The sequence below is a fragment of the Mangifera indica genome, chromosome 10 (genome assembly GCF_011075055.1).
Source record: "Mangifera indica cultivar Alphonso chromosome 10, CATAS_Mindica_2.1, whole genome shotgun sequence".
Classification (NCBI taxonomy): Eukaryota; Viridiplantae; Streptophyta; class Magnoliopsida; order Sapindales; family Anacardiaceae; genus Mangifera; species Mangifera indica.
The window spans coordinates 14,116,487-14,124,470 of NC_058146.1; the positions used below are offsets into that span (position 1 = coordinate 14,116,487).

The following is a 7,984-nucleotide window of genomic DNA, read 5'->3' on the forward strand; positions in this document are numbered from 1 at the left end:
GTTTTTCTTGTTGCAATAAAGTTTATAAAGGATAACTTTGTTTTGACACTATTGATAACAAAATCTATTACTCACAACATGTTCTTTTTGATGAACTAGTATTTCCATTCAAAGGATCAATTGATAGTGGCAATAGAATGAATAACTCAACCATTCCTAATTATATCAGTCCATTTCCAATTAGTCCTTTTCATTTCCCATTGCATCCGCCTACAACAAACACCACACCACTTAGTAATCAATCATCCTTGTTCACCCTAACAATGGCTTTAACGTTGCCCCAAGCCTTTGATTGCCATAATCTAAGTCCACCAGGATTGGATTTAATTATGGATCTCTTTCAATATTTCCAACATCAATCGCCCAACTCCTCTCCATCACCTTGGTCAACCGAGAAAAATATTCATCTCATGGTTACTAGTGAAAAATTGGGGAACTTGAAACCTAAATCTTTCACCACTGGCCCTAAATAGCCAAAGCTTTCAAACACAAAATCTGGCATGATACAATGAGTGAAGAAATTGAAACTTTTTTATCCCAAGGCACATGGGACTTGGTCCCTTAAGGGAACGCATTTAATATAGTTGTCAACAAATGAGTGTTTTGAGCTAAGAAGAATCTTGATGGTACTATCAATCCCTTTAAGGCATAACTTGTTGCAAAAGGGTTTCATCAACGCCATGGTATCAACTACTTTCAGACATTTAGTTTAGTAATTAAGCTATTTATAATTTGGCTCTCTCTCTTACTTGCAGTATCCTTTGGCTAGAATATCACGCAATTAGATGTTTCTAATGCCTTTTTACATGGTTAACTTGATGAAACCATATGCATGGTGTAACCTCAAGGCTATATTGATCCACTGAAACCTCATCATGTCTATTACCTCCACAAGTCTCTTTATGGCCTGAAACAAGCACTAAAGGCATGGTTGTCTTATATTACCACTCTTTTACATCGGTTTGGCTTCATTAGTTCCAAAGTTGATACTTCACTTTACTGCTATAGACAAGGCACAATATGACACATTGTCTCATCTATGTAGATGATCTTATTCTCACTTATAGCAATGCTATTTTTTTGTCTCATGCCATCAAGCAGCTTTAACAAGACATTACTCTTAAAGACCTTGGTTTGTTGAATTATTTTCTTGGTGTTAAGGTTAGTTGGCTACACCATGGGCTCTTGTTATCTCAAGAGAAATACATTAAAGATCATCTTGATAAAGCAAGCATGAGCATTGCCAAATTTGTTTCTACTCCTTCGTGTCCTACCATCAAATTTGTGCATAAAGATTCTGAAGCCTTTGATAATCCAACATTGTAGTGGTAGAGGGTTGATAGCCTGCAATACTTGTGTATCATAAGACCCAAAATTGCCTTCTCTATTAATCAAGTGTTACAATACATGCATCAGCCCTGTAAATCTTAGTGGCAAAGTGTTAAGTGGATCTTGCATTATTTACATGACATTATCGGTCATTACTTGCTCCTTCGTAAACTATGCAATTTTGATCTTGTTGGTTATTGTGATGCCAACTAGGGCAACAATCTAGATGACAGAAAAAGTACCATCGAGTTTGCAATTTACTTCGACGTTAATTTAATTTCATGGAGTTGTTAGAAACAACAAATAATTGTTTGGTCCTCAATAGAGGTTCAGTATGAGGTAGTTGCAACATGTGCCTTGGAAATTATATGGCTCAAGTCTCTCCTTCATGAAATTGGTTTTTTTATTACATCGACTCCTATTATTTAGTGTGATAATTTATCGACTACATATCTCACCTTGAATCCTATTTTCCATCACAGTCTAAGTACTTAGAGATTGACTTCCAATTTGCTAGAGATCAAGTCCAACAAGGGCTCCTTAAGGTGTGATATTTTTCCTCCACCAATTGCAAATGTTCTCACTAAGTCGATGTCCAAAACCAGATTTCAACTCTTAACGAACAAGTTAATAGTTTTTGCAAAACTTGTTAGGCTTGAGGGAGGGTGATATGCATAACTCATGCAAACAAATATAACATCATATATTTTGTTGTATATTATACTGTATCACATAAAACTTATAATTTTGACCATATATTATACTGTATCACATCTAGTCATATATAGCTCTTGAATGTACTATATATTTCAAAAGTTAATGTAAATAAGATATGTCTTGGAGCGCCAATATTATTTATATGATTCAAAGGTCATGCAATTAATGGATAAAAAGGTAATTCATTGTTCATTTCCATCTTCTATTGTTTAAGGGATGTAAAGATTTACTTGTATTTGTATTGATAATTGAGATGTTAGAGATATACATTTAAAGATTTTTGGTTCTACAATTTATTTGTAAAATAGATTGTGATTTCGTTTAATTGTGTTAGTGTTATTGTGATTAAAGAAGATTAGAATCTAACAATAGAAAATTGAACATGAATTTCATTGATTTTTTTATAAAGTTTTTACCATATGTGATTTACATCCCCCAAGTATAGTCATACATGATGCAAGTCGAAGCTATTTTATGGATTTCTTCTTATTTTCGGTGGAATGAAAAGATTGACATTTTCTATATTGAACAATTGACCACATAAATATTATTCATGCATGTGCCCTAATATGGGATGAGAATCAAATCAAAATCCAGGTTAAGATTATATTATATTTCTTGGTCGAATAAAAACAACATAACCGACTTTATTTTTCTTTTGATAAAAGCTTACACATTTCTAAGTAGTGGTTACATCAATAACCGAATTTATTTTTCTGTTGATAACAATTTTAAAATAAAATAAAATTATACGGAGAAACAATAATTTATTTATATAAATTAAAATAATATTTTATAATTAAGTAATATAATTTTTTTATTTCAAAATTATTAAATCAGATTTTACCGCAAAATGTATACATGAATATGATTGTATAATTAATTTGTATATATTTCTCAATAATAATTTAAAATAAAATAAAAATTATCTATAACTTATTTATATAAATTGAAGTAATTTTTTATAATTAGATAATATAATTATTTATTTTATTTTTCACTATAAAATTATTAAATTAGATATTATCACATAATATATATATGAATATAACTATATAATTAATTTATATAAATACTATTACTCTTGAAAACACCATACATAATATTATCTCAAAAAGTGGTGGACTTTTCATGTTTGCACATAAAGTTGAAATTGTTCTTTTGTGTACGTTTTTATCATATTTGACTTATATTAAAACCATCAAAATATTTGATTCAAAGATTAATATATTAACTTCAAATTGTTGAAGTCAGATGAAATATTGTTAGATTATAAAATAATAATTATAATAAGTTACACATGCACTGACATTTAATTAACACAAACTAAAAAAAATAAAAAATATTTAAAATATATAATTTTTTCCAATCCACAATATTTGTTTATTTATTTTTTCATTTCCCGTTAGTATTTCTGTGACTTCTTCTCCTTCTCGTAAGCATTTCTTTAAATTTAAATGTATTATCATTTGATTCGATATTATAATGAGTAATATTATATGTATATATTTTTTAAATACATAAAATAAATATATAAATAATATGTTATTATATAAAGTATTATTTTATTTTTAATTTAAAATCACCTAATTATATAATCATATATTATTTATATACTCATTTTGTGTTCTCAAAATATGTACACATATTTTTGTTATCACAGTGATACATTATTATTGATACTCAAATTAGTGTTCATTATAAGTATGCATAGTTTTATTATATGTTAAACCTAACAAAATTTGACATGATTCGTTAACTTAATACGATATGCCATGAAAAAATTAGGTTAGCGTTATGATTTTCAATATGAAAAATAGTTTGAGTTAGGTTCGGGTTGACTTCCATAAAATCAGATCGTGTTCAAGTTAATGTGAAGTGAACCCGAATTCACTCAAACTAATCTGAAAATTTTAAATATAATATTACATAACATCATAACAGTAAAAAATCTTCAATATTTTTATTTTCTTATATATGATAGAAAGAATATCAATTCACAAAATCTTTATTCTCTAATTCGAATCAACAAAAAAATCAATATTGTATTACCAAATATTAAATTTGCATTACCCAAAGACATTCATTTTAATTTAATAACTTTTTTTTGTAGACTTGTAAAAAAAACATTTATAGTTTTTTTGTTGAAATTATTATATTAGATGTGTCATATTCATATACTTTGACTTCTTTTTATATTTATGATAATTACATTCATCATATGAATTAAAATTAAATTTCTTAAATATTTGATAATTAATCGTTAAATTCAAAGTTGAAGTTATAAACTTATTTAGGTTTTTTCTTATGATATTTTGTTAGTTTTCCTTACAATTAATCATATAAAAAGACAATACGTAAACTATTAATATTAATTAATAGTTTTTACAAGTATATTAAAAAAAGTTATTAAATTAGAATGAATGTTTATGGTAGAATGATGATAAGATTTTGGCAAAAGCCCTAAGAGTAACTCCTCCAAGTAGATATCCAAAATTTATCAAAAAAATAATAAACATCTAGCTAATCTATACAATATTTCAAGAAGCAATGAATGAGTGATGCAGATTTGATGTTTAGTGCTGTAATATCAATTTCTTTGTTAATTTGAATTAGAAAATATAGATTATATATTTAAACTCTTTCCGTCAAATAAAGAAAATAAATAGTATCGGAGATTTTTTCATGATATCATGTTATACAATAATTTGTTCAAAATATTCGGGATAGTTCGGATTAATTCGAGTTGGCTTTGTTCAACCATAACTTGACTTGAACTATTATTCGTGTAAAAAAATCATAACCCTAATCTAATTATTTTCGTATCGTGTCATATCGAGGTTAATAGATCGTGTCAAATTTTGTCAATTCTAACACATCATTTCTCATGACTCTAGGATGTATTTGATTTAAGTAATATTTTTTCACAAAAATAAAAGATTACCATACTAAAAGATTAATGAATAAATTACTATTATATTTAATAAAAATTAATAAATATAAATTATTATTTTATATAATTGAGTACAGTAAAAGAATACTAAAATATATATATAACGGGAATGTGCTAACAAGATTTATTCACAGTCAAACCAAAAGAAAAGTACTATATATGAGCCATACGCAGCCTATATATACAAGACAAGAAGCAATGAATGAGTTATAAAGTAGAAGATGATAAAATTTTGGCAAAAGGCCTAACCTAAGGCTAGCTCCTCTAAATAGATATCTAAAATTTATCAAAAAATAATAAATATCTACCTAACTTATATAATATTTGAAGAAGGAATGAATGAGTGATGTAAACTTGGTATTTCGTGATGTAATATCAATTTCTTTGTTTATTTGAATTAGAAAATATAAATTATGTATTGAAATTTATTCTGTCAAATAAAGAAAATAAATAATATTCATTCCTTCTTGATATCATGTTATACAATAATTTGTTGAAAATATTTAAGTTAGTTCGGATTAATTCAAGTTGGTTTCATGTTAATCCAAACCTGATCCAAATTTTTAAGGGTCAACCCTAACCCTATTTGAAATACTTTTTGTGTAAAAAAATCAAAACCCTAACCCAATTTTTTTTGTATCATGTAGTATCAAGTTAACATCTATTACCAAATTTTGCCAACTCTAACATATAGCATTTCTCATAACTCTAGGATGTATTTAGTTTGAATAATATTTTTTTACAAAAATGAAAAATTACCATACTAAAAGATTAATATATAAATTATTATTATATTTAATTAAAATTGATAAGTATAAATAATTATTATATTTAATCATTATAATAAAATAATACTAAAATATAATTATTTGAAAAATTCTTCTATTAATTGTTTTGTTAACTTAAAATAAATGTATTTTTATTGTAATTTTATCTTAAAAAATTAATAAATAATTATGAAAATTATAATTAATTTATTAAGTTTTTAATATATAACGTGAATATGCTAACAAGATTTATTCACAGGCAAACCAAAAGAAAAGTACTATATATGAGCCATACGCAGCCTGTATATACAAGGCAAGAACCCAAGAATACAACACACATGCATAATATCTACAATGAAAAATTTTACAATTACTCCGAAACTTTCATTGTTTTCGATAATTCTCATTCTCTTTTCATCCTTTTCATGGAGAGTAACTTCTGGTTCTGTCCATGAAAACTTCCTCCATTGTCTTTTCAACCATTCTCAGCCCTCCCATCCAATCTCCCCCGCCATTTTCATCCCACAAAATACCTCCTTTACCTCCATATTGCAATCCTACATCCGGAATCTCCGTTTCAACTCAACTTCAACTCCCAAACCTTTCCTTATCATCACTGCATTGCATGAATCCCACGTCCAGGTTGCGGTTAGTTGTGGCCGGAAACAGGGCCTGCAGATGAAAATCAGAAGCGGCGGCCATGACTACGAGGGCTTATCTTATGTCTCCCAAGTCCCTTTCTTCGTCCTCGACATGTTTAATCTTCGCGCCGTTGATGTTGACATTGAAAACAACACTGCCTGGGTTCAGCCGGGGGCGATTCTTGGAGAAGTTTATTATAAAATTGCGGAGAAAAGTAAAACTCATGGCTTACCGGCCGGGGTTTGTCCCACAGTGGGTGTTGGTGGACACATGAGCGGCGGAGGATATGGCAACATGATGAGAAAATACGGGCTCACTGTCGATAATATCGTCGATGCAAGGCTTGTTGATGCTGTGGAAGGCTTCTGGATAGAAAATCCATGGGGGAAGATTTGTTTCGGGCTATCAGAGGAGGAGGAGGAGCCAGTTTCGGAGCCATTATTGCTTATAAAATCAATCTTGTTCCAGTTCCAGAAACAGTGACTTCGTTTCTGGTTAGAAGAACTTTAGAATCACACAATCTAACTGAGATTGTGGATCAATGGCAACATGTCGCGTACAAATTTCCTCAAGAGCTCTTCGTCAGACTCACATTAGACGTGGTTAATAAGACTGTGAGGGGGAACTTCTGGGGCTTTTATCTCGGTGGCTCTGAGAAACTTCTTTCAATCATGGAAAAGAGCTTTCCTCAACTGGGGTTAACTCAGTCTGACTGCGTCGAATCGAGCTGGCTTGAATCAGTTGTTTTCTGGAGAGGTTTTCCCTCCGGAACATCAACAAATGTTTTACTAAATCGTGCGCCGGCGCTGAGTTTCCTGAAGAGAAAGTCGGATTATGTGAGGAAGCCGATTCCTAAAGACGGCCTGGAAGGAATATGGAAGAGAATGATTGAACTAGAGACGCCAGTGCTGGAATTCAATCCTTACGGTGGTCGAATGGAGGAGATTGCCGCGACGGCGACGCCATTTCCGCATAGAGCTGGAAACTTATGGAAGATTCAGTACTTAGTGGACTGGAATGAATCGGGGACTGAGGCGGCAAACTTTTATTTGGGGTTGATTCGAGAGCTTTATAATCACATGACTCCATTTGTGTCCAAGAATCCGAGGCAGGCGTTTCTGAATTATAGAGATATTGATTTGGGGATCAATCACAATGGAAATGGGAGCTACTTGGAAGGAAGAGTTTATGGAATCAAGTATTTCGAGGGTAATTTCGAGCGATTGGTGAAGATTAAGACTAAGGTTGATCCTGATAACTTCTTCAGGAATGAACAAAGCATTCCAGTTCTTTCACACTAGTTTAATATTAATTATTCCAGGCATAATATGAGTATCAATAAAATCATGAGCCCCTTCAAGAGTTAAGTATTCAATTATATATTTAAGTAATATGTAATTATGTGATTGAATAATTAAATTAAAGATAAATATTCAATCATATGAAAATAGATCATATGAATGTTTAATTAAGTACTCAAAATTTGGTGTAAAAAAAATTATTGTGATATTTTAATAGTTATAAAATTAAACATAAGTTGGTTCTTGCAATCTTTTTGTTGGAATCTAATAAATAA

The 7,984-nt window shown here is 29.7% G+C and overlaps 1 pseudogene; it reads left to right on the forward strand.

The window, feature by feature from the left end:
* The first annotated feature begins 6,120 nt into the window (after window positions 1-6,120).
* On the forward strand, window positions 6,121-7,729 carry LOC123227948 (annotated as a pseudogene).
* Window positions 7,730-7,984: the final 255 nt, after the last annotated feature.